Source organism: Alligator mississippiensis, chromosome 7, assembly GCF_030867095.1.
Source record: "Alligator mississippiensis isolate rAllMis1 chromosome 7, rAllMis1, whole genome shotgun sequence".
Lineage (NCBI taxonomy): Eukaryota > Metazoa > Chordata > Crocodylia > Alligatoridae > Alligator > Alligator mississippiensis.
Window position 1 is genome coordinate 84,202,553 of NC_081830.1, and position 26,349 is coordinate 84,228,901.

The following is a 26,349-nucleotide window of genomic DNA, read 5'->3' on the forward strand; positions in this document are numbered from 1 at the left end:
GGAAGAAAGGTGGAAGTGTAGCTCTCTGTGTGAGGGAGCAGTACACCTCCTTGGAGGCTGACATCGGCTCCAAAGAAAAGCAGCTTGAAACCCTCTGGGTCAAACTACCGGGGAGGTGGGGCATGGTGAGAGAGACCTAACTGTAGATATATACTACAGACCACCAAACCAGGGGGAGGTGCTCGATTTGGAGTTCTTTGGAGACCTGGCAGAGGCTGCGTGTACACAGGACATGGTCATCGCTAGCAACTTCAATTACCCAGACGTCACTTAGGAGGAACACTCGGCTAAGTCGGATCCATTGTGTTGCTTTCTGACCTGTATTGAAGAGCTCTAACCTGACTCAGGAAGTGCACGGGCCAACCAGAGGTTACCCTAGACTTTGTCTTGGCCAAGGGAGACCATCTGCTGAGCAACTTGAGTATAGAGGGTAGCCTGGGCGGCAGCGACTATGAGACCATCATGTTCACTGTCCATCACAAAGCAGGCAAATCAGCTATCAGGTTTGAAGTTTTGGACTTTAAAAAAGCAAGTTTCAACAAGCTCAGGGCAATAGTAGGGGAAGCGCTGTGGGACCAGAGACCGAAGGTAAAAGGAACGCATGAAGAGTGGTTGTTATTCAAGGACACAATCCTCAAAGCACAAAAGAAGTCCATTCCCATGCAGAGGAAAGGTAGCAGAAGGGCTGAGAAGACCTCTTGGTTTAGTAGGGATATCATGGTCCTCTTGAAAAAGAAGAAAGAGGCATACAAACAGTGGAAGCTTGGGACAGTCCCCGAGGAGAACTCTACAACAACGGCCCACGCTTGGAGGGAGGGAGAAGATTAGAAAGGCTAAGGCGGCAATTGAATTTAAACTAGCAACAGAAATCAAGGACAATAAGAAGTCCTTCTTTAGGTATGTAGGGAGCAGGAGGAAAACACATGGAAGCGTAGAGCCATTGCTTAACAACTCAGGGCAGCTGGTTACCAACACGCAGGAGAAAACTGAACTCCTGAATGACTACTTTGCCTTGGTATTTCACCACACTAAGGGGAAAATCATGCTAGATAGGGTTCAGAATGGGCATGGTGGGAATGACCGCCTTCCTACTGTTGACGTTAAGTTGGTGCATGATCAGTTAAAGAAGTTAGATATTTATAAGTCAGCAGGACTGGATGAACTTCATTCAAGTGCTGAGGGAGCTAGCTGAAGTCATTGCGGGACCTCTGGCAAAACTTTTCCAAAATGTGTGGTGCTTGGGGGAGGTCGCTGAAGACTGGAAGACGGCCAATGTTGTGCCCATCTTCAAGAAGGGGAAGAAAGAGGATCTGGGCAACTATAGGCCAATTAGCCTAACATCCCAGGGAAAATGCTAGAAAAGGTCATTGAGGAATCTATCTGCGATAAGCTTGCAGAAGATAGGATTTTGAATGACAGCCAGCACAACTTCCTTGCAGGCAGGTCTCATCTTACCAATCTCTCTTTCTACAACTAGGTAACTTGCCACCTGGATAAAAGAGAGGAAGTTGACATTTTATACCTTGACTTCCAAAGGCCTTTGATCTGGTATCCTATGATGTTCTCATGGGAAAATTGGAAGATTGCAGGCTTAACTGTGAGACAGGTAGGTAGGTAGGAAGCTGACTGCGAGGTAGGACCCAGAGAGTGCTAATGAACGGATCTGTGTCATCCTGGTGAGAAGTGGCCAGTGGTGTCCCTCAGGGGTTTGTGCTTGTGCCAGTGCTTTTCAACGTCTTTATCAATGGTTTGGATGTGGGGGTGAAGAGCTCACTGGCCAAGTTCACGGATGACACCAAGTTATGGGGAAGTGTGGGCATGCTTGAAGATAGGCTACAGATACAGGCAGACCTAGACAGGCTAGTAGGCTGGGCGGATCGGAACCAGATGAAGTTCAACATTGAGAAGTGTAAAGTGCTGCATCTGGGGATGAACAATCCCCAACATACTTATAGGCTCAGTGACGCCAAACTGACTAGGACCACAATTGGAAGGGACCTAGGGGTAATAATAGACCATAATATGAATGATTCATCAGTGCGATGCTGTAGCTAGCAGGACAAACACTACTCTGGCATGCATCAACCGGCGCATCTCAAACAAAACCAAGGAAATGATTCTTCCATTGTACCCAGCACCGGTGAGACCACAGCTAGTACTGCATCCAGTTCTGGGTGTCGCACTTCAACAAGGATGTGGAAAAGCATGAGCGAGTCCAGAGAAGAGCCGCCTGTATGATCATAGACTTGCACAGCAAGGCATATGGGAAAAGGCTGAGAGACTTGGGTCTTTTCAGCCTAAAAAAGAGAGAGCTAAGAGGGGACTTGGTAACAATTTACCGCTACTTCAGAGGCGTACATCAAGGGCTCGGTGAACAACTGTTCACCAGGGCACCCTTGGGGAAAACCAAGAGTAATGACCACAAACTCCTGGAAGACCATTTCAGGCTTAACAGTAGAAGGAACTTCTACACAATTCGGGTGCTCAGACTGTGGAATGAATTCCCTCCAGAGGTGGTGTAATCGCCTACCCTGGAAATCTTTAAGAGGATACTGGATAGTCACTTCGCCGGGGCCACCTGACACCAGTTGTCTGTCCTGCTTGGTGCAGGGGGCTGGCCCCGATGATCTTGCGAGGTCCCTTCTGGCCTTACAATCTTTGGATCCACCCTCCAGGTAGTCGAAGGCTGCTGTTAAATCCCCCCTCAGTCTTCTCTTCTCTAGACTTAATAAACGCAGCTCCCTCAGCCTCTCCTCGCAAGTGATGTGCCCCAGACCCCAACCATTTTTGTTTTCCTCTGCTGGATTCTCTCCAGTCTGTCCACGTACTTTTTGTAGTGGGGGACCCAAAACTGGACGCAGGACTCCAGATGTGGCCCCACCAGTGCTGAATAGAGGGGAAGAATCCCTTCCCTCCATCTGCTGGCAACGCTCCTACCAATGCAGCCTAAGATGCTGTTAGCCTTCTTGACAACAAGGGCACACTGCTGGCTCATACTTAGCTTACTGCCCACTGTCACCCCCAGGTCCTTTCCTGCAGGGCTGCTGCCCAGCCAGGCTGCCCGCTGCGGGCTAGGGCTCTTTGCCCTGCTGTCTTTGTACCGGGAGCCACGTGCTGGCCACACCACGTCCCCTGCCTGTCTGGGTGCAGTGGCAGCGGTAAGTTGTGCCTCCCACTGCTGGACGGGCAGGGGATGCGGTGCAGGAAGCATGTGTCTCCCAGGACAAAGCCCACAGAGACCAGCCCGTCTCCACCCTCCCCCTGCTCAGCTGTTCCAGTTAAAAGCATACCAGTGCTTAAAAATGGTGGAGGTGGCACTTGAACTAAAACTCATTCAGTGAGCTCCAGTTCAAGCACTCCTGCCGTCATTTTTAAGCACTGGGATGCTGATCCTCTGGACAAGCTCCCTGCCCTGGCCCCAGGATCCCATCCACTGCCCTGCCCCTGCCTCTGCCCCATTCCCTCCCTCACCATGGGGGCCTCGATCTGCCCCCTGACACCCCTTCTCCTCCACAGACTTAGCTGCAGGGCGCTGCTCTCCACACGGCCTGGCTGCAGTCCTGACCACCTGTACGCTGCAGCTGCGTGCATGCATGCGGTGTCTGGGGGCCCTGGCCAGAAGGTATATGATATTTATTGGTACATTATCAGCTATACTGGTAAAAAAAAGCCAACAGCCAATTGTGGCAGGCCAGTAGGGGGTGCTCCTGTGTTGAGCCACCTGCCTCACTACACCCGACCACCTTCCAGGCTCCAAGTACCTCCCTAGTGGCACCTCACATCTGGCAGACCCCCTTCCTGGAGCACACCCGCAAGCCTGGGGGTAACGCTGCCACCACCCAGAGTCTGGACTGATCTTGGACCTGTGTCCTCTGGGAAATACAGGCCTAGTAGTCTTTGAGAGCACTTGACCCACTACAAGAACTTGGGGTGCTTCCCTCAGTCTGAAGTACAAATAGTGGTTTCCCTTAGTCAGCCAAACCAAGAGGACCCCAAGGCATTAATCTAGACCCTCTCCCAACGAGTCTCCCATGCTAGGTACTAAGGAGAACTTTATTGGTTACAAGGAGTAGGTTTGGACTAGGGTACAGGGTAGAACAATATCAGAAAAATCCCTTAGAGCAAACAGTGGCATGGTAGCCTTTGATTGCGCACCTGTGTTACTGCAAGCTATATATTTAGTTAGATTTCAGGTAGCTTACTCACAAGTATCATCTAGAGGCAGGTGGAGATTCCCTCTGGAGGCAAGCAGTTCATTGAACACCACTTTCAAGAGAGAGAGTTTCAGATGGTCCAGCTTCTCTGAGGGGTCTCATCGTGGCTGCTGCCCCCATCTCCTGGGCAGTCCTTAACTTATATAGACCTTATGACCTCATTTACCTCATCCAATGAAGGCCAACTACTTTTGGCTGCCAGCCAACCAGTTTGAAATGCATCACTGGTAGACTGGCAAGTTCTTTAGCCCCTCCCAGTCACGTTGGCAGTGCTTAGAACAATGGGGAGTTTAAGCCCCCACCCAGGTGTGTGATGCCAATCACGTAGGCAGAGGGAGCAGGTTTCCCCCCTCCCTCAGGAATGTATCCAGCTCAGTTTACACCTCAGGGTTACCTGAAGCCGATGGGGCAGGGGTGTGTGCCCTCTGCAGCGACCATGGTAACCAAATTGTCAGGCAGCAGAGTCTGGGGAGAGACAGAGATGGTATTCTGCCACACCAATGATGTTAATTTTCCTTTTATCGGCGCTGATCCAATCCAATATGGCACCAATGTATCAGTGCACCTCTACTGGTCAGGCAGGACTTGCCCCGGTGAATCCATGCTGACGGTTCCTAATCACGTTTTTCTCCTCCAAGTGCTTAGAAACGGATTCCTTGAGGATCTGCTCCGTGAGTTTTCTAGGGACTGAGGTGAGGCTGACTGGTCTGGAGTTTCCCAGATCCTCTTTCTTCCCGTATAAATCTACAACTGTGTTCTCCTGCTACCACAAGTATACAGCTTGACCGTAGCTTCTGTTTGAGAGCTCCACTTACCCTCTCTTGTCCCCAGGATCATGGGGAGCTGCCATTCTGGCCTACTTCATCTGCCTCCCCCATCATCGGTATCTTTTTCTCCTTCCCTATCGCATTTTTCCCCCTTCATGCTCCTCCACATTTTCAGTATTGCCTACCTGAAGAAATGGGTAAAGATAAATCAGACCCCATAAGATCATGAGATTTGCCTCTCAGATCATGACTGATCGTTTTGCTTTAAAAGAAAAAAATATGCATTTTAGTGTTTCTTTTAACTACTATTTCTCTCTTCTTTGTGTGCATGTGTGTGTGTCCGTGCACATACAAGGGAGTTTCAGATTGGAAAGTCTGTCTTTTAATGCATGCTTCTCCTTACCAGCTTAAAACACAGAAGTGAGAACTATAATCATCTCAGGAACAGAAAGGTCTCTTTATGCCTGTGATAGCACAGGAGTAGACTGCAGGATCCAGGAGGTCCTTCTAGTTCAAGTTGCTGACTCCACTTACCTTCCCTTTCTCAAAAAGAGGGACCTTCCACACATTTCCTGCTGCTGTCTCGCTCCCCTCTTCCCCCCAGTATTTTAGCTAACTGATAGGAAAACCCTAACCCAAGCAAAGTTTTCTCTAAGGGCATAGCTGCACCTTACAATTAGCACTTCCTAATATGAATGGGCATTAAAGTTAGCATGTGCTTTGAGCAGTCGCACGTTAAGGGTTAATACCCCCCTGTAACCTGCACTGCTCTGACCTGCCGTTAGAGGGCTGGGGAGTGGGGGCATGGTTAGGAGCCAAGCTGGCCCCTTGCCTGCCCAGCTGGCTTGCTCTCAGAAGCTGGGTAAGTGGCCTTGATTGTGGGCAGCTAGGAGCTGGTAGGATCTCATCAGGTCCCCGGTGCCCAGATTGGGCCTACCCCTGTCCCCTGGCCTCCCTGTTCAGCCCTCCTCACCTTCCCAAGTAGCCTGCCACTGTCCCCCCACCATCCCTGGGGTCCCTCCCTGCTTCTTGGGGCTTACTCTTGCCCTCTTCTTCCCCCTGCCACGTCCTCTGCCTCACCTGTGGCTGCAAGTGCTGCCCTGGGGGAGCAAGCAGGGCAAGGGAACCTGCTTGCTGAGCTGCTACCGCTACTGCACAGAGTGGTAGCAGGTGGGGTCCCCTTCCCTGCTTGCTCCCCTGAAACAGTGCTGGCAGCCACAGGTAAGCCGGAAGCTGCCGAGGGTGGGGGGTAGTGAGTGGGGTGTGGGGAGTGCGCGGAGGGGTGGTGCTGGCCCCATCTAGGGAACAGGACTCAACCCAGGCTGGTAGGGGCAGAGGGGGCACTAGGGAGTGGGGGGAGAGGAGGGAGGGGAGTCCTGAGGGGCAGGGAGGGAGCCGGGGAGGGGAGCAGGGGCCCAAAATCAGTTAGAGATCATCCTTGGCAGAAGAGCATCATCTCCAAGCCACTCAGAGGGTCCTTAGCACGGGTTTACTGCCCTACTGTGTGGACACTCCTGCTTTAAGGGCCCCTAACATATTTAAGTAAATGTGTAACAACACCCTAAATGAGTTCAGTAATTATACTGATTTAAAGAATTTAAATAATTAAATTTGAGGATTAATTTAAAAAATCATTTGTCCTGTTCTCAAAACATTTAAAATACTTTAAACACACTCCCCTTTCTTTGTGTAATATCCACGAACTACATAAATATACAAGTCATCCAATAATTACAACGAAGGTCATGTTTAAAATGAATATACTTACAAATATTTGCCCCAGTAGCTTGATATAATCCATTTTGTTTTAATGATTTATTCTGCTGCCCTGGGGATTGTGCTGTGTTTGGAACCCCAGCAGCTTGTTTACAACTTACCTCCTCCCCTGTCTCCTGCTGCCCTGGGACTTGCCCCCTTGCCCTGACCCCCGGGTGCAGAGGGGTCACAGCGCAGGAGGCAGCAAGGGGGTTGCTGCTGGCTCTGGGGTGGAGCTCGCCCAGCCCTGAACCTGCCAGTCCAGCTCTGCAGCTCACAGCAATGGAGGTGCCTCCGTGTGCCGAGAGCTCCTCCTGCAGGAGCCCAGCGCCGCGACTCGTGATCAGCTTTGAGAACTCCCCACGCAAACTTCCCCCGGCTGCTCAGCGCAGCCTTCCTCGCCCCTTGGATGGGAACTTGCATCCTGCAGAGCAGGGCACCAGCAGCATCCGCTGGCACTTGGCACCCCTGCTCTGCAATACTTGACAACATCTCTGCCCAGGGCACCAAAAGTGCTAGTTGCCCCTCTGCTTTGTACTTGTGATCTGTAGCAAGTCGGGTGCCCGGGGGGCTGTGCTCCCTGTGACTACCAGCTCCTGCCCAAGGAGATTGAGCAGCCCCATGATCAGACACACCAGTCTGGTGGGGCAGCATGGGCAGAAATCCAGGTACTGGTGGTGAGTAACCCCAACTGCCCGGAGGTTTTAGACCCCTGCTTTAAAGAGAGAAAACCTCCTTAATGGGGGATTTCTCTGGTGTGATTTCTGCCCCTGTCTTCTCTGTATCAAAGGAAGATTGAAGTTAAGTAAATTCAATGCAGCCTGTCCTTTGTGGACTAATTCCTTATGACAGAAAAAGATATAGTTGTTGTAACCCTTGTTGTGTGCAGGATTTAGCCTTGCAGAGATATTAGTGTGACATGCACGTTGTTCTTCATGGCCACAGGTATTATGTTCTCAATGGTCGAGCCTGGAAGCCGTAGAGACTTTTTTGATTCATAAATCATGATCCTGCAGAAACTGGGAACGGGGAAGGAGCACCGAATACAGGAGGAGGCTTGCCACGTGATGGAGCACTTGGACAGCATGAAAGGTTCGTCCCTGCCAAGGTGTTTTTTGACTCCTGTCACGTTCCCCCCCATGTGAACCAGGCTGTGGGCCAGTGAGAGCAGAACTGGACACAGTACTCCAGTTGCAGTCTCACCAATACCGAGCAGAGTGGAAGAATCATTTCTTTGGTTTTGCTGGAGATGTATCAATTGATGCATGCCAGGGTATCGTTAGTCCTACTGGCTACAGTGTTGTACGACTGGCTCACGTTCATACTGTGGTCTGTTATTACCCCCAGGCCCCTTTCATTCGTGGTGCTGGTCAGGTTGGCATTGCCAAGCCTGAAGGTGTGCAGGGAATTGTTTGTCCCCAGATGCAGCACTTTACATTTCTCGATGTTGAACTTCATCTGGTTCCGATCCGCCCAGCTTGCTAGTCTGTCCAGGACTGCCTGTATCTGTAGCCTATCTTCAAGCGTGACCACACTCCCCCATAACTTAGTGTCGTCTGTGAACTTGGCCAGTGAGCTCTTCACCCCCACAGCCAAATCATTGATGAAGATGTTGAATAGCACTGGACCAAGCACTAATCTCTGTGGGACACCACTGGCCGCTTCTTGCCAAGATGACACAGATCCGTTCATTAGCACTCTCTGGGTCCTACCTCATAGCCAGCTTCCTATCCACCTGACAGCCTTGCAGTTAAACTCACAGCCTTCCAATTTTCTCATGAGAACCTCGTGGGATACCAGATTGAAAGCTTTTTGTGAGTCAAGGTATATAATGTCACCCTCCTCTCTCTTATACAGGTGACGAGTCATCTGGTCATAAAAGGAGATGAGGTTAATAAGATAAGACCTGCCCATGACGAAGCCATGCTGGCTGTTGTTCAAAATCCTACCTTCTGCAACCCTATTGCACATAGACTCCTTAATGAATTTTTCCAGATTTTCCCTGGGATAGAAGTTAGGCTAATTGGCCTATAGTTGCCTGGGTCCTCTCTCCTCCCCTTCTTTCATAGATTTCATAGACATTAGGGCTGGAAGGGACCTCGGAAGATCATCGAGTCCAGCCCCCCGCCCAAGGGCAGGAAGTCAGCTGGGGTCATAGGATCCCAGCAAGATAAGCATCCAGTTTTGTCTTGAAGGTGTTCAATGTAGGCGCTTGAACCACCCCCGGTGGCAGGCTGTTCCAGACCTTGGGGGCTCGGACAGTAAAGAAATTCTTCCTTATGTCCAGCCTGAAACGATCTTGTAGTAGTTTGTGACCATTCGTCCTCGTCATCCCTTGGGGCGCTCTGGTGAACAAACGTTCCCCCAGATACTGGTGGTCACCCCTGATAAACTTGTAGGTGGCCACCAGATCACCCCTGAGCCTGCGCTTTTCCAGGCTAAAGAGCCCCAGGGCTCTCAGCCTGTCATCGTAGGGTGTGCTTCCCTGATCTCTGATCATGCGCGTGGCTCTTCTCTGCACTCTCTCAAGCTTCTCCACATGCTTTTTGAATTGTGGAGCCCAAAACTGGATGCAGTACTCCAGCTGCAGCCTCACCAAGGCCGAGTACAAGGGGGGAATGACGTCCCGGGATTTGCTTGAGAAGCATCTATGGATGCAAGTCAGCGTTTTGATCGCTTTCTTGAAGATGGGCACAACATTAGCTCTCTTCCAGTCCTCAAGGACCTCCCCAGAGCACCACGAGTTTTGGAAGAGATTCTCCAGGGGTTTGGCGATGACGAGGGCCAGCTCCTTCCGCACTGTTGGATGGAGTTCACCTGGTTCTGCTGACTTATATATGTCCAATTTCTTTAATTGATCACACACCAGTTCTACGGCAGTAGTAGGAAGGCGGTCCTTTGAACCCCACTCATTCTGTACCCTAAATGGTGCGATTTTCCCCTTGGCCCAGTGAAAGACCAAAGCAAGGTAGTCATTTGGGCTACCAGCGCTCAGTTTTTCTCGAGTGCTGGTAACCAGCTGTCCTGAGTTGTTGAGCAATGGCCCCACACTCCCATTTGTTTTTCTCCTGTTCCCTACATATTTAAGGAAGGACTTCATGTTGTCCTTGATTCCCATTGCTAATTTTAGTTCAGTTGCCACCTTAGCTTTTCTAATCTGATCCCTACAAGTGTGGAACATTGCTACATAATCCTCCTTGGGGGCTGTCCCTAGTTTCCATTGTCTATATATCTCTTTCTTCTTTCTTAAGAGGACCATGATTTGTCTGTTTAGCCAAGAGGGCTTCCCAGCCCCTTTGCTACCTTTCCTTTGCATGGGAGTGGACATCCTATGTGCTTCAAGGATCGTGTGGATGTCAGGGGATGGAGACCAAAGCCCTGAGGTAAGTGGGGAAGCAGGGGACTTGGAGGAAGCACAAGGAGGAAGGGACAACAAGGGAGGTCTCCTCATCCCTCCCAAGAAAACAGGGAAATTGGCTAGTTACCTGAGGTGCCTGCACATTAACACACGGAGCCTGGGAAACATGCAGGAAGAACTGGAAGTCCTTGCACAGTCACAGAGCTATGACGTGACTGGAGTAAGAGACTTGGTGGGAGCTCGCGTGACTGGAGCGCCGTCACAGATGGGTACAAACTGTTCAGGAAGGACAGGCAGGGGAGAAGAGGACAAGGAGTTGCACTTTATGTGAAAGAGCTGTATGATTGCTCAGAGCTTCAGTATGAAACTGGAGATAGGCCCGTTGAACATCTCTGGGTTAAGGTAATGGGGAGAGCAACAAGGATGATGTTGTGGTGGGTGGTCCGGTACAGACCACCAGACCAGGTAGATGAGGTAGATGAGGCTTTCTTCAATTAGCAGAAGTTCACACTCCCAGGCCCTGGTTCTTATGGGGGACTTCGATCATCCTGACATCAGCTGGGAGAGCAGCACAGCAGTGTGCAGGCAATCTAGGAAGTTTTTGGAGAGCGTTGGAGAAAACTTCCTGGTACAAGTGTTGGAGGGACCAACTAGGGGCCATGCTCTTGATCTGCTGCTCACAAACAGGGAAGAATTGGTGGGGGATGTAGTAGTGAATGGGAACTTGGGCAGCAGTGACCATGAGATGATTGAGCTTAGGATCCCGACAAAAGGAAGAAAGAAGAGCAGCAGAGTATGGACCTTAGCCTTCTCAAAAGCAGACTTCAAGTCCTTCAGGGAACTGATGTACAGGATCCCCTGGGAGGCCAGTCGGAGTGGGAAAGGAGTCCAGGATTGCTGGCTGTACTTTAAAGAAACCTTACTGAGGGCACAGGAACAAACCATCCCCATGTGCAGGTAGAATAGCAAATATGGCAGGCAACCAGCTTGGATTAGCAGAGAACTCTTCAGTAAGCTCAAAAACAAAAAAGAAGCTGACGAGAAGCGGAAGCTTGGACCAGTGACTAGGGAGGAGCATAAAAATATTGCTCCGGCATGCAAGGATGAAATCGGGGAGGGAAAAGCGAGCAAGGGATGTGAAGGGTAATGAGAAGGGTTTCTACAAGTATCTCAGCAACAGGAGGAAGGTCAGGGCAAGTGGAGTACCTTACTGAATGGGGAGGCAATCTAATAACAGATGATGAGGAAAAGGCAGAAGTACTTGATGCCTTTTTTTACCTTGTTCTTCACAGGTAAGGTCAGCTCCCAGACTACTGCACTGAGCAGCACAGTCTGGGGAGGGGGTGAGCAGCCCTCAGTGGTGAAAGAACAACTTTTAGAAAAGCTGGATGTGTACACGTCCATGGCGCTGGATGCAATGCATCCGAGGGTGCTGAGGGAGTTGGCTGATGTGATTACAGAGCTGCTGGCCATTATCTTTGAAAACTCAAGACAATCGGAGGAGTTCCAGGATGATTGGAAAAGGACAAATATATAGTGCCCGTCTTTAAGAAAAGGAAGAAAGAGTATCCAGGGAACTACAGACCAGACAGCCTCACCTCAGTCCCTGGAAAAATCATGGAGCAGGTCCTCAAAGAATCCATTTCTGAGCACTTGGAGGAGAAGGAAGTGATTAGGAAGAGTCAGCATGGATTCACCAGGGGCAAGTCATGCCTGACCAACCTGATTGCCTTCTATGATGAGAAAACTGTCTCTATGGATGCAGGAAAAGCAGTGAACGTGATATATCTTGACTTTAGCAAGGCTTTTGATATGGTCTCCTACACCATTCTTGCAAGCAAGCTAAGGATGTATGGGTTGGATGCATGGACTGTAAGGTGGATAGAAAGCTGGCTGGATTGCTGGGATCAGTGGGTAGTGATCAATAGCTCAAGGTCTAATTGGTAGCGGGTATCAAGTGGAGTGCCCCAAGAGTAGGTCCTGAGCTGGTTTTATTCAATATCTTCGTTAATGATCTGGAAGAATGGATGGAGCGGGCCCTCAGCAAGATTTTGGATGACATGAAGCTGGGGGGAGTAGTAGATATTAGGACTGTGCGGAGTTTTGGTACCTGATTCGATTCGGAGGAGATTCAGCCCAATGTGGTGGCTGAATCTCTGAATCCGAATCAAATCAGGAGACCAATTAAAAGCTCTGAATCGAATCAGAAGCCTCCAAATTAATTTGGAAAAGACTCGGCACCAATTTGAAGATTCGGCTGTAGCGTAAACAGGCAGCAGTCCTCACCCTGCTGGACACAGCTGCCTCCAGCTGGTAAGTCTGTTGTGGTGGGTGGAGGGGGGAAGGAAGGGGTGGGACAGATCAATGCCCCCACAGTGAGGGAGGGATTGGGACTGGGGCTGAGACAAGCTGCCCACCTGGGGTAGTGGGGTATGGGACTCGAAGTGGGGTCCTGCCACTGTGAGCCACCGGTCCAGGAGGGCATGGGAGTGGGCGTGTGTCCCTGGATCTGTGTGGGGTGGGCTGGGCCAGCTGTGCTCTGGGAGACTAGCCCCAGCCACCTGCCACCAGGTTGCACTCCACGGAGCAGGTGGAGCCAGGGTTGTGCTCTGGGCAGCTAGCCCCAGCCACAACCTGGAGCACAGCCCTGGCTCCTCCCGCCCCGCAGAGTGCAGTGGAGCAGGCGCTAGGGCGGGCTGCAGCCACCTTAAAATTCCCCATAGCCCCTGCTGCTGGCCTCTCTCTGATCTGGGTGCACGCGCTCACCTCCGTGCCCTGCTGCCGCTCGTCCAGCCGGTGCAAAGCCGCGACTTGCTTGGGAGGTGTGGGGAGGCTGGGCGAGCGGCAGGAGGGCATAGCTCCTGCTCCTGGCACCTTCTGTTGCCTGTCCAAAGTGCAGCCTGGCCCAGCCCGCCCCGCATAGATCTGGGGGCACATGCCTGCACCCATGCCTTCCCAGACTGGTGGTGCATGCCGGTGCACAGTGGCAGGGGCCCCCCTCCCTGAGTCCCGCACCCCGCCGCCCAGGCTGTGCATCTTGTCCCAGCCTCAATCCCTCCTCGCTGTGGGGGTGTTGATCTGCACCTCCATGCCCCTTCCCTCCCCCCTCCACCCACCACAACAGACTTACCAGCTGGAGGCAGCTGTGTTCAGCATGGTGAGGACTCCTGCCTGTTTAGTATATGGCTGAATCTCTTAATCAGCCCTGAATCTTCAGATCTGAATTGGCTGAATCAAATCGGGACAGTGATTCGAATCACCGAATCAAATCACTATCCTACCAAATCGGCCAAATCTGAATCCGAAGCAAATACTTGCTGCTTCACACAGGCCTTGTAGATATGCTGGAGGGTAGGGCTAGGATTCAGAGAGGCCTTGAAAAATTGGAGGATTGGGCCAAAAGAAATCTCCTGAGGTTTAACAAGGATAAGTGCAAAGTCCTGCACTTAAGACAGAAGAATCCCATGCACTGGTCCAGGCTGGGGACCAACTGGCTAAACAGCAGCTCTGCAGAAAAGGACCTTGGGGTCACAGCAGACAATAAACTGGATAGGAGTGAACAGGATCTGGCCTGTGGAACCATGTGTTCTGGTCCATGGGTCACTGGACCAACCCCATGTGCTGGGCTGCATGTGGCATAGGCAGGTGGTCCAGGCCATGTATTGCATGTGGTGTCCTGCTGCTTCTGGGCTGGTGTGAATCAGTCCATGCCAGAGCCAGCACACAGGGGTAGTCTAGCAGGGCACTGCATGCATATGTTGGCTCCTGGGCTCGTTGTGCAGTGGCACGCTAGGCTGGTATGGGGTGTGCGCAGCCCAGGGAGTGCCGGCTGGAGCCAGGGCTTTCCTGAGTGCAGGCTGCAGACCGCACGCTGGAGTAACCCCCTGTTCTGCCTTCAGCACCGGGTCCAGCCTGAATGCCATGGGAAGCACATGCCCTGTGCACAGCAAGCCCTGGGACTGGTGTATGCTGTGTGCAATGCTTGGGATGCACCCAGTACTGTGGGTGTTGCACAGACTGTCCCCATGGGGCTGGAGGAGTTTGACACTCTTGCTATATACCTAATGTACCATAATTACGGTCACTACAGAGATTAGTTACTAAAGCCACAGTTGCTTTTTAATCATCAGTTGATTGTTAAATAAATAAAGCATTATGGGATAATAAGTCTTTGTTATGTTGCAGTAGGTTTTAGATAATGTGCTTATGCCATCAAAATATGTTTAGGCAATCAAGGTTTTCCAGTGCTGAAATGCAACTCTTGCAGTCCAGGCGTTGACTGTGTCATCACACTGTGTCCTGCTGGAGCGAGGAATTCCTGATGGTGTTAATCAAGTAATCTCTTAATAAAAATGTATTTCATTTCACGTACAGGCTAACTAACCACAATACAGCTGAGAAGACATTTACTTTTTTACAAATGATTCCAAAGTCTTCTCTATGAAATGTAGTAGTAGTAATAATTAAAAAAAACCCAAAAACCAGAGGGTCATATGTGACAACTACACTGGGGTGGAGCACATTTCTTAAGTGTAATATTAAATTAATCTCTTAATAAGCAGTTACTGTTGTATTCCCAGTTCTCTCCCAAGCTCCAAATAGAAACCCACAAAATGGTGTGATCTCAACTCAGCCCTGCCTGATGGGGACTGGGGAGGTAGGAAGTCTTCACCATCCTGCTTGTGTCTATATAAAGACATTATCTGAACTTGTAACCTACACATTAGTAAAACCTCAAATTATAAGTATACCTTTGCATGGGAGGTGGAATATAGTCTTATCTTTTTCTTTACTTTTATATACTTCTATACTTTCTTTACTTAACAATAAGGATTTTGTTTGTGCATGTTCATATTTTATTCTTATCACTATAATAAATGAAAGGGAACTGAAAAGGATGAGTGATAAATATACAGGTGCAGGTATATTTAATGTTGAACATTTCTCCTCAGAAAAAGTCCAGCAGGAGCTGGATGCTGTGCTGGGTCCCTTCCATGTAATCTGCTATGAAGACTGCAAGAAACTGCCCTACACAAATGCTGTGATTCAGGAGATCCTGCGTTACAGTAGAATTGTCTTAATTTAAATTCCCAGGGCAAGTGTGAAGGACACAGATCTGCTGGGGTTTTCAGTCCCAAAGATACAGGGCCGTGAGCTGCTTGGATATGCTCCTCTTGCCTCTCTCCCAAGTGTACTATGATGTATTTCTTACATTAATTTTTTGAGTTTCTCCCAGCGGTGCTGATTCAGGGAAGCATCCATATTCAGAAGAAAGCACTGAACTACTTCAAAGCATACAAAACATAAAAATACTGAAGCTGAGTTTAAACCAGTGGGTCTTAGGATGTGGCCATGCATACATTTTAGCTGCTTTAAAAGGGGTGGGGTAGCTGTCTCTTAGAAGTGCACAGCGTATGGATCAGAAGGTTACCTCTGCACGAGCCTCTAGCCATAGAAGTTGGCCAGATCACCCTAACACTGACCTGGAATGAAGTAGTGTAGAAATTGGGAGTGTTTTTGCTGCATTTGTATTGTGACAGCATCATGCAGATATATTGTTTGCATTGTAACAGCTTGTATTAATACCCCTTGATAGTGATCTGATTGTTATATCCCTTGGGCACATGTTTAGGATTAAACATGTGTAAACGTGTTTTTTCTGAATAAGGATGCACTGAAATACTTTGTTACTTGAGGACCTGAATGTTTGTATCTTACAAATGTTGACAGAGCCCAACAAGAGCTATTGTCCCTGTGGCACAGTGGGCACTTACAGATGTGCAGGCCTCTGCTCTAACTCATTGCACTTTACATAAAGTGCAATGAGTTAGATCCCCCTTCACCCCTCCCCCACCCACAGACATTTTCTTGTTGTGTCGGCGGAGGGGGGGAGAAAGGGAATCAAGCCTGCCTGTAGGAACCTAAGGAGCTGCCCCTTTCCCCCAGCCCCACCCCCGGTTCCCACCCCCATGGCTGTCTGCAATAAGGGAGCGGGGAGGCAGAGAGAGCTGCCAGCTGGGGTTTGCCTGGCTGGAGCTGGAGGAGAGGAGGAGCTGGGTGGGGGCATGAGGCAGGGAGGGCTCCCAGCCCCCCACCCCCTCCAGCCCAGGCCAAGCAAACCCCAGCCAGCACCTCACTCCCTCTCCTCCCTCCCTTCCTGCTGACAGCCCCAGGGGTGGGGCTGGGCTGCATCAGCCTAGCCCCAGTCGCATGACAAATTAACCCTAGGGAATGCAAGTACCCTAAGGTGCTCTAAAGTGGAGCGCCTTCATCTGATACCTCATTTGATGAGGGTTAATTAGTTGCACTCTTGGCCACTTTAAAAGAGCTCTGCAACTGTGCACTTGTGTCACGGCATGACACTAGAACGCTTTCAGGGGGCCGATCACGTGAAAAATGTAACTTCTGTCTCCACCCAATATTATAAATGACCTCTGTGTCTTAAATGTGAACAGTTCTGAATTTTGGTCTGTGCCAATGGGAGGTTTGGAAATGACTGTAGAAAACACGCACATTAATCCCCAGTATGTTCTGATCTGCTCCTAGTGAGCCGTGTTTCTCATCCTGTCACTAGAGCTGGTCAGAAAGGGGAAAAAGATCACTGTGAGATGTGACATTTAAAAGTTATTGTCATGCCATTTTTGTCCAAAATGACTTCTCTTTTTTTCTTTCTTAAGAAAAGAAAGAATTTCCTTTGAAAAAATTAGAATTTTTGGTTTCTCATTTTCCACCTTTTTTGTTTTTCTGGTGAATTGTGGTATCGTACACAACGCACGGAAATAGTTTATTTTTTGTTTTCCATACAGCCTTGTTTGTTCATGTACTTATTTTGCTAGTCTGTAACGTTCAAACATTTTTGACTTGACCAAAGATAGAGAAAAGCAAAAGAGGAAAAGGAAACTCTTTAACTCCAGTCTCATAGAAGTTTTCAGAAGTTGGAGAATTTTTAAAAGCAGTAAAAGTTAAAAACCAGAATTAAAAGAGTGAACAGAATAAACCCCTAGACCTTATTCATTTTGTTGCATCCAGCAACAAAGAATCCAGCATCCATAGCAAAAAGAAATACGCAGGGGAAAAAAGCACGGGGGCGGGAGGAGGGGGGGCAGTCAAAACATGAAGCGCCAGATTTTCCAATTTTGCAAAAAAAACCCCCCAAACCCCTGAAAAAATAGAAAAAGTTTTTTTTTAAATTGTAGTTTCAAAGCAAGGTCTCATTTAGTGTAAAAAATATTTTAGTAAAGAATTTCAGTGAGCTCTGCGTGTGAAGGTCTCTACGGTGCAGTAAATTATAACTGACTGCTCTCCATTTCTGCCTTCACTGATTAATCTGATGGACTGAACCGGTGAAACACAACTGAAGCAACAGCTGTTTCTTTGCCGAACACCTTTATTTTAGCAAATATCGACTCTGTTCTTTCGGACCCTGGGCAATGGGAGACACCTGAAGAGTTCAACCCGAACCACTTCCTGGACAAGGATGGAAACTTTGTGAGCCAAGAAGCCTTCTTGCCGTTGTCCACAGGTAAAACATTCAGATGTAACACCCTGTGAGTATAGTTCTTGTGGGTAATTTCCTAGGTTTAAGATACTTGAGGGGGAAAAGTGCAGAAGTGTTATATGGGGCACATGTTAACCCCATCATGGCTCACCAGGAGGGTCAGGACCTTAAGATCCATAGTAGAGACCTCGGTGGCTGTGGTCCTCCCCGTGGACCAGCCACATGCAACTGCTAGTGGTTTCACAGTCATCTGATGAAAAGGTGAGTTGAAAACCAGGGATCCCAGATTCCCGTCCCATTTTAGGAGAGGGCGGTTCCAGCCTGGTTCTGAACCTCCTGTTCTGTTCCCTCCCTCTGGCTCCTGCCCTTTTCCTTCCCGCTACCCTGCTCCTCTTGTGCTCCTGTTCTCCTGTTCAGTGAGCTCAGATTTCCCCTGGTCAGGGTTTCCCCCTTTCCCTTTAATGCTACTTAAGGGCCAGCTGCAGGAGCACTAACAGTGCAGGAGAGATGGGACTTCTCTACACCCCATCAGTAGTAGGACTCAGGCAGGATGGAGCTGAGCATGCCCTGCTCATTTCAGTCTACTGACTCATGCCAGAGCTGGAAATTCACTGATGAGGCTGCTCTGGAGTTGTCCCCAGTGCCAGTTCCTGAACCCTTCATCTCTGCAGGGTTTGTGGTGAAGAGCAGGTGCTGGGGGTGAGTCCACAAGAGCCTCAAGGGAAAACTTCCAGCTCTGGAGCATGTCAGTGGAGTGAGGTGAGCAAGGAGTGCTCAGTCCCATCCTCCTGGAGACCTTCTTACACGGTATAGAGAAAAGCCCAGATGCTGAGTTCTGGGGGCAAAACATCCCCTGGCTGATGGGAAGGAGAACTGGAGGAACAGTCGCAGCCCCAGAACTGACTGCAGCCAGTGCAGATAGAAACTTGGGTGAATTGTGATTTTCAGAAATTATTAACCTGGCTGTGTTGGGAGGAATTTGTGTGAGGTTGGTGACAGCACATCTCTGGCCCCTGCCAAAACATCTGGCACAGAAAGCTTCATCCGGGTGGTAAAGTTTGTTGTAAATTTTAAGCAACTGGAACGAAGTGTCATGATGAGAAATGATAAATACAGGGTTTGCTGGTAGGTTCTCTTCTTACATACTCAGTGGCGATGCAGGAGCAAAGTATGTAGGTAAGGAGGGCCCCATTGCTCAGTTTTCAGTTGCCTATTATTTCACAGGTTTCAGCTGTTCAGATTGAAAATGTACATCCTTCCTCTGTTTCTAAATTGATGTGGGTGGGAGTGGGTGAGAGTCCTAGAGAGACGCAACTTATTTTTGCCACACCCTTGAAAATAAATCCAGATTTAGATAAGGTAGTGATAAGCACTAAGTGCATCAACATCTGCACATGATGGACAAGATAAACTAGACATTTCAAGCAGGAATTTGTAGTGCAAAAGACATTTGGACCTGTTGTGGTCATTCTGAATTGCAATTTCCCAGGTTCTTCCAATCAAACTGAATACATTTTACTTGGAGATTGCTCTTATGTCCTCTTGTATGCATGCAAAATAGCCAAGTCCCTGCTGCAACACCTGAGTGAGTTGCTTAACAAATAGCACAGTACATATCTTTATGTTCCCTATCACATATTGGGAAAGCATTAATAAGCAGGATGCACATGCATGTGAACCTTGGATTTCAATGTGTCAAAGCAGAAGAACAAGCCAGCACAGGGGTGAAATGGAAACAGAGGCAGAACCCAGAGTTTCCTTAAGAGTCTCATGAGGAGACAGGTTAGAATAAGAGAGTATCTGATATTCATAGCATCAGCAACTCCTAGAGACTGAAAAGTGTGGCCTGAAATCATACTGAGCAGTTCCTATCACGTGCTGTGTCTACCTCCTGTAACCACAGATGGGAGAAGTGCATGGAGAAGTGCAGGAGGACTTGCACTTCTGTGTTGATCAGTCAGTCCTGAGAGAAAATGTCAAGTTGAGCAAAGATGCCTATGAAAAAGCCATGCAGGTTAGAAGGTGGGAAGTGGCTCCAGAAATCCTTGGGTATTTAATGCAGCACTCCTTCCCTCTCCAGGGCACCGGGTGTGTGTGGGGGAGCTACTGGCAAGGATGGAGCTCTTCCTCTTTTTAACCCACCTGCTGCGGGCATTCACATTCACCCTGCCGGAGGGAGTGACGGAAGTCAACATGGGTATCGTTTTTGGGTCCACAATGAAACCCCATCCATATAAGCTCTGTGCGATTCGTCGCTAGACTGCAGCACGTCCTGGATCAGGAGAAAGCCATTCAGCAGGATTGACTCCTACGGGGAATTTCCTCCTTCCATGTCTTTCATCCTTTTGCACTTCATGTCCTGAAGTGAGTGTTAGTCTGTCCCACTGAGGGACGCTGTCTCAAGGTATTGCACCCTGAGCAATGCACCTGGAAGCTGCTTCTGCTTCACGATTGCCTTGTTCTCAGAAAGTCTTTACGAATTCTTCTCTAAGAGGGTCCTAATGAAAATAATGAGAAAGAAGTTAAAAATTGACTTTGGTCCTGGTCAGGACTCTGGTACTGGAAGCTAAAATGTGAGGAGGTGGAAGCCACAATGTATTATACACAGAAGATGCCTTGGTTGCAAATATAATAAATCCTCCTGTTTAACCATGTGATCTCTAAATACTTTATTCAGTCTTTACCTGGGAATAGGTTGTGGAACCGAGGCAGACTTTAGGCAGCAGAGGTGCAGGGCAACTCTGCCCCTGGGGGAACCCTGGGTCCATGAGGCAGCGCCAGCTCCTGCTGTGCTGATTCCTTTGGTGATGCTGCCAGGTGAAGCAGAGAGGGTTTGGATTGATTTACCCATTTTTTTCATTCTGTTAGCAATCACCATCAGTCGAAACAGCTCTCTAGCGTGATCTTTTCCCACTGCTGCCTCTCAGCCCAATCTGGGGCATGCCCCCTTTGGAGTATATAACAATGTTCAACTAGTCTTGAGTATTTGGGCCACTCTAAACAGGTTGGAAGCCTCTTGGATGGTTAAAAAGGTCTGGGTCTTTGGAGTGGGAAGCAGAGACAAAGGCAGGAGCAAAAAGAAAGGCCTGAGAGACTGACTCCTTTCCCAGGGCCCAGCAGTACTCCTTTCCAGGCCTTGCCCTTTCCAGGTGTCTCCATTTCTTCCTTTCTCAACACTTCTTGGTGCTTCTGGGCAAGTTCTCAGCCGGTGTAGGCATCACGCTAGTTATGTATGTGACTGAGCACTTCCTAAATACTAGTGTAACCTCAGTGCACCCAAGTACATGCTCCCCTCTCCAAACAGAAGGGCTGGGTGGCCAGGCAGGAGTGCTGTGAGAGGGATCTGTGATACCGGCCAGTTCCCTCTGTTCTCTATAGAGTGGTACATACACACACACACACACACACACACACACACACACACACACACACACACACACACACACCTCCCCCCCCAAAAAAGTGATATTAATAAATACATACACTTTACATACAAGGCTGTGTTCTATAATTCGCGACTAGGAAATCATACCGCCACCAATGGCCTTGAACCCAGCACAGGTAAGTAACTGATCTGAAACAGGTAAGCACAAGTAGGTCCAAATGACCAGCAAGTAAATATAGGTGAACAATGTTAGGGTAACATATGAATTTTGGGGAGTACTGGGTGTGCAGCTGAATAAAAGTGTTTTTTCTGTGTCTCAGCAAAAGCCGCTGGTCACAAGGCTGGGTGATATATTAAAAGCAACTAACTTTGCTAATGCTTAGGTAAGTGGATCCTTAACAAAAGGATAGGGTGCGAAGTGCGTGATGTGTTGTGTAAAAATAGGATACAGACCAACGCTTATCATTAGGGGACAAAAGCAGAAATATGGCCTTGCAGATGGTGCCGAAGTCAACAAGAAAACCAGGAAGAACCAGCGAGAAACCACAAGTGACCGAAAGAAGATGGGGGTCAAAGTCTTACGCATGCGCTCGTAGCAGAGAAGCATGTAAATGAATGAAATGCAGAGGCAATACCATGCTAAGGAAGCAAACAGTAAATGGAGGCGGAGCTTGAGATGGGAGGAGAAATGGGCAGAACCGAAGGAGGGACATAGGCGGGGTGAATGTTAATATGTATGAACCAAGGTTATAAAATGTGAAAAGAACTAATGTTCAGCGGGGGTCCCCCGTTTGCTGTTTTTTGGGACCTGGCCCGAAGCTGTCTCCATTGTGAATAAAGCTGTTGCGAGCAATGTGTGCTGGTGTTTGCTCCCTGCCTGCTCTGGCTAATGAGTGCCAGGATCCATGAGCAATTGGACCATCATCTCCCTAGTTGTTGGGCGCCGCATAGGGTCAGGGTCTAACAAACATCAAATAAATACTGGCAAACCATGGGGGGGGTTCAACTCGCATTAGAAATAACAAAATACAAGGCACAACATACAAAATATGAGACGCCTGCACCCCTTCAGGGAATCAGTGTCACTGTGAGTACTGGAGACTTCCCTTTGCTGCCAGGAGCCCTTGGCACTGCTCTAGAAAAGGAGAAGGAAGGGGCCCCAAAACCTCTCAGCCCCTCGCGGGCTTGCCGGGGGCCCTTTCCCCGCAGGGCCCTCTGCCAGACCCCCACCCAGGGGCTTCCTCCCCTGTGGGAACTCTTTCCCTGACAACTCACAGCCGGGGTTTCTTTCAGCTGACACAGTCGCAGGCCTCTGGCTGCTGCAGAGGCTCCAATCCCCTCGCAGCCCTGTGCCCTACAGACAACAGGTCTAACAAAAGCCACAGGTATCTGCCTGTCTGCAGTATCTCCTGTCCCTGTCCAGCCTACCCAAGCAGGGGAGAGAAAACAAGGTACTCAAATACAGAAAACATGGGTACATGCAGCAGAGCAGGAAATACATAACAATCATACTTAACTAAAACCATATACAACAACACACTTTGCAATACAAAATGACTTGTGCATTTTGTGTGGGCGACACAGGCTTTGTACACAAGCAGCTTCATTTTGACTGTCAGTTTTGTATTGTTCCAGACTCATTTGGAGAGATTACTGAAAGTGGTAGCTGCCTTTCCAATATGCAAATTTAGCTCTTTATCCACTCCCGGTCCATCCAAGGTAGCAGAATTTGTTCACTGTCTTGAGAGGTGTGCTCTCAAGGCTGATGGATGGTGACTGGTGCACACCCTGTCCTACAACCACAGTCTTCTTGACACTGCTGGTCAAGGCAAACCTCCTGCAAGCATGGGAGAGACAATTAATGAGTATTTGGAGTTGGCCTTCTTCATGGGTGGTAAGTCCAGCAGCATCAGCAAAAAGGAGCTCCCTAATAAGTATGCACTTCACTTTTTGTCTTGGCCTTTAGACATGATAGATTGTAGAGTTTGCCATCTGATCTCATGTGAAGGTGTATGCCTTCCTCCAAGCCATCAAAAGCGTAGTGCAGCAGCACAGAAAATCAAGCTCCCAAAGAGTGTGGGCACCAGAACACGACCCTGCTTCACTCCACTCCTCATCTCAGACCTGACAGGTTGATCCATCACCCTGAACTGCAGCCTGCATCTTTTCATGGAAGGAGTGTATCATGCTAAGTATGCTTTGGGGTGGGGGTGCGGCATTCGATCTTTACCAGGGCCTTGAACAAACCTACTCTTCTGACAGTGTCGAAGGCTTTCATCAGATTGACAAATGCTACATACAGCAGCTTATTTTTTTATCTGAATTTTTCTTGCAGTTGGCGTAAGAAGAATATCATGTCCGCTGTTGATCTCCTTGCTTCAATCCACACTGTGATTCAGGGTAGGCATGGTCAGCAAGTTGTTGCAAGCATTCAAGATGACACTGGCAAAAGGCTTGCCCATGACGCTGAGGAGAGAGATGCCTGGATAATTGTTGCGGTCATCCTTGTCTCTCTTGTTCTTGTAGAGCGTGATGATGTTAGGGTCAGCATGTCCTGGGGTACTTGACCTTCCTTCTAGCAGCACGCTAGGATTTGATGACGATGCGGTAGCAGGCTAGCCTTCCCACACTTGAGAGCCTCAGCTGGGATGCCATCCTCCCCAGGTGCTAGGAGTCTGTGGCCTTGCTAAGCTCCTTGACTGTAGGTTCTTTGTCTAGCTGTGCCAGTACACCGAGAGTTGGAAGTTGATCCAGTGCCTCTTCTGAAATGTCTGTTTTATGGGAGTAAAGCTTGAAGTAGTGTTCAACCCAGCATGACATCTGCTCAGTCTTGTCTGTGATTTTTACTTTGCCATCTCGAGACTTGAGGGAGGTGACTTAAGTGACAGTTGGGCCAAGAGCTTTCTTCATGCCACCATACATGGTTTCCAGGTTTCCTGTGTCTGTGGAAAACTGTCTCTCTTCATAGATTTCATAGATTTTTAGGGTCAGAGGGGACCTCAGTAGATCATCAAGTCCAACCCCCTGCCCTGGGCTTGACATAGGTCAGTCCAGTACTGGTTTGTGAAGAATCTGACAGTTTTCTGTACCACTACTCTGGTGTCCTTCACGTTAGCCTTGGGACTTTCTGTTGGGTTCTGGTTGATTTGGTGCTGAGCATTGTAAGAGTTACCTTTATCTTCTGAACTTGCCTGTAAAGTTGGTGCATAGGCACTAATGATGTCACCAAAACCATCAGTTGACGGTAGTCAGAGTGAGATGATGCGATCTGATGTTCCAGTGGGGGTCTTAATGGTGTTGAAAAACCTGTTGCAAACTGCAGATCTGACCCCATGTAGGCGAGTATCTTCTGCACACCTGTATTCCCAGAAAAAGGTGTAGTTGGCTCGCAAATGGAGCCTGAATTGGCCAGTCTTTTCTCCTGCAAGGCTGCAATGTTGATTTTAAGATTTTGCACCTCTTGATTAATTAATGAGGTCTTCTGGACATTGCCTATTATCTATAAATTGTCATTCATGCCAGGACACATGGTTCTGACAGTCCAGCCTCTCAGCTGGAAGGTTTTAAGGTTTCTTTTCTTGTTGTTTGGTACTTGATTTGCCATCTGTTTTTTGATTTTTAGTCTAGCGCATCTCATGCATCAGATGAGGCAGGCAGACCATGGGAGGTGAGCACTTTACTGACTGGGGGCTGTCTAGCTTAAGGGGGGTGGTAGCTGACCAGTAGAAAAAAATTGGTTCCTCCCACCAACAAAGGTGACCTGTGGCGCTCTATGCCAAGTGAGTTGAACTTGTAACCTATGACTGCCCTCTTCCCTGTGGTGCCCATGCAAATAGCAAAGATGGAATAATTAGATCCTGTACCTAGAAAATTATAACAAATGAATAAATTTACCACCCATAGAATCTAATTATTGGGGGGGTGTCTTGTATTCAGGGTTATCTTTTATATTTGAGTAAATACAGTATTTTCCATATGTTATATACAGATTTCTATAGGATAAGAATCATATTTTCTCACATATAACCCACAAACCCCCCCCCCCCCCAATCAGTTGGTAAAAATGAGGGTGTTCATTTAGGGTTACCATATGTCTGGGTTTTCCTGGACGTGTCCTCTTTTTTGGCCAGCCCCCTGTCCTCGTGTCTGGGCATGTTTTTAAAATGAAAGCAAATGTGTCCAGGTTTTTGCTTTTCCTCTGCTTTCCTGGGCACTAGCAGCTTGGGACTGCTTGGGGCTGGGAGCAGCAGGCAAGGTGATTGGCTGTCCGAGGTCACATGCTCTGCTACGTGCAGGCCCTGGCAAGTCAGTGTGTGTATGGAGGGGGCAGGCAGAGGGCTCTGGGTCTGCAGTCAGGGGCACCAGCAGGGCTGTGGGTCAGGAGTGAGGGCCACTGGCTGTGCAGCGGGGCAGGGGGCTGTGGGTCAGGAGTGAGAGGCACTGGCAGGGCTGGGGGGCAGGGACTTAAGAGTGAGGGGCAGAGGCAGGGCACAGGTCTATCACTGCCCCCCAATCATATACCCCTCCCTCTCCTGCCCTTCCCCCCTGCCCCCCACTTGCCAGCTCCCAGCCCCCTCCACCCCCCACAGGTGTCCTCTTTTTGATCCTGGAAATGTGGTAACCCTAGTCATTATATGTGAGACAGTGATTCCCATGGATCCAAACATTTGGTGGTGGGATGGTGATGATAGCACTGGGAGCTGGCAATTAAAACTGCCACGCTTTGCCCCTTTCTCTTCCCCCGCCCAGTCTCTAGACCCCTGGGGAGTTCCCCCTCCACCCTGTGCCACGTGGGGTCAAAGACAGTAGATGTCCCCAGACCCATTGTGCTGGACCCAGCCTGCATGTTGTGTTGGTTTGCAGGCCCCATCCAATTGCTCAGTGTAGGAGTTCTGGTTGTGCTAGGTTATAGTTGGCCTAAGCTATAGCTAAGTTAGCTACGGTGCTGAAAAGCAGTGTGGGAGAAAGGTGCCTCATGACTGCTGGATGACCCCATAGGAAAGAAAGGAAAACAACCACATTAATGAGCAAAAAAGACAGTGAAGGGAGGACAAAAACTGCAGCTAAAAATTAAAAAATGCAGCAAACTTGGTAAGCAAACAAAGATGAACACCTTGACAAAGAGAGGAAAGAGTGGGCAAGAGATGGGGTATGTGAGTATAAACACAGGAGTTGGGAGACCTGTCTCTTGCAGAGACCTTGGGGAGCGTGAATAACATCGGGTGTCTCTACCGGGCAAGGTAAGCTTCACCAAGGTGGACTGAGCGTTAGTAAGACCGGCTGACGGACTGTCCGATGCTAATAAACCTTTCGGAGATTTCAACACAGGACACGTATCTGAGTTGTTTTTTCTGTGCCATCTTTGGAAGCTG

At 49.0% G+C, this 26,349-nt stretch overlaps 1 long non-coding RNA gene across 5 annotated transcripts in view; it reads left to right on the forward strand.

The window, feature by feature from the left end:
• The window catches only part of LOC132243314 (uncharacterized), a 61,708-nt gene extending 41,462 nt beyond the window's left edge, over positions 1-20,246 (forward strand). For 3 of the 5 annotated variants that reach the window (XR_009463543.1, XR_009463545.1, XR_009463544.1), the window contains 3 exons: positions 7,682-7,828; positions 14,322-17,616; positions 19,673-20,246. This is a non-coding gene — a long non-coding RNA (uncharacterized LOC132243314). The remainder of the gene's footprint in view (positions 1-7,681; positions 7,829-14,321; positions 17,617-19,672) is intronic. The other 2 variants (XR_009463548.1, XR_009463547.1) reach the window with 2 other exon arrangements.
• The last annotated feature ends 6,103 nt before the right edge of the window (positions 20,247-26,349 follow it).